At 43.7% G+C, this 1,051-nt stretch overlaps 1 pseudogene; it reads left to right on the top strand.

The window, feature by feature from the left end:
- Window positions 1-527: 527 nt before the first annotated feature.
- On the top strand, window positions 528-647 carry LOC134953923 (5S ribosomal RNA; annotated as a pseudogene).
- Window positions 648-1,051: the final 404 nt, after the last annotated feature.

Below are 1,051 nucleotides of genomic sequence, written 5' to 3'. Positions count from 1 at the left end.
AAGACACTTCAAGGATGTACATCATACTGTTAACCAGCTCAAATGTTGTATCATTGATCACATACCGCCCCTACAACGTGGGGGTAACTGGGACAGAATTTTGCTACGAGAACTACAATGGATACACAGACTTAATTGCCTTACTCCGATTGACCTCAATGAAGATTTTCGTTTAGGTTGTTTCCTGTGACATATTATAGTGACTTTTTGTTGGACTCTGCATTCCGCTGTTTGGTTTAATTTTCTTAGACACCGCCGTGTGTCCTGTCATTGATGTTCTTTGCATGCTATGTGCTGTCAGACACCGCCGTGTGTGTTTATATATCTAGAAACTCGATCTTGACAGGTCCCCACTTCACTAGCAGTGACACCTTTCCTTTCACCCTCGCTTTCAACATCCACCATGCAGACCCTCTCTTGCTCACTATGTGCAGCTTATTGTCCATCTTTGGTGTTGTATTAGCAGTATCAGATTCCAGCTGCCTATATGGGATTCCCCAGTAGACAACATATGTTGGTCTAGTGATATTTACAGCCATACCACACTGGCAAACGTCCAATTCCAGCTGATCTTGGAAACTTAGCAGTGTTGGGCCCAATCAGTACCAGTATCGGTGACGATCTGGGAATACTGGGTGCTGTACATCACTCACTTAATACCACAAGTCAGCGGACATTGTGCATTCTGTGGGTTTTCTCCCCAATAGGGCAGTTTGGATTCTTTTTGCACATATATTCTTATTTATATTGATTGCCATAACAAGTGGGCATTGCTTTGCAGTAGGTTGTTTTGAGGGTTGTCCTTGTGTCACCTGCTATTATTTCTATTAGACCTGTTATTCCTTCCTGCTTTTTGCACCCTGCACTTTCTAGCCAGCACTTTCAGGGAACCCTGTTCTGCTGAGCTTCAGCACTATTCCTTTTACTTTTTTAAACACATCACTTCATTTCATTCACTTCTGTTTTGATATACAGCGTCCTTGCAATTCCCCTCACTATCAGCAGCTGAGACCACTCACCGCACGTTTTGCCACTCTCCGGAGCCGTTGCT

This window comes from Pseudophryne corroboree, chromosome 8 (genome assembly GCF_028390025.1).
Source record: "Pseudophryne corroboree isolate aPseCor3 chromosome 8, aPseCor3.hap2, whole genome shotgun sequence".
NCBI lineage: Eukaryota > Metazoa > Chordata > Amphibia > Anura > Myobatrachidae > Pseudophryne > Pseudophryne corroboree.
This window is presented reverse-complemented; position numbering and strand designations above follow the sequence as displayed.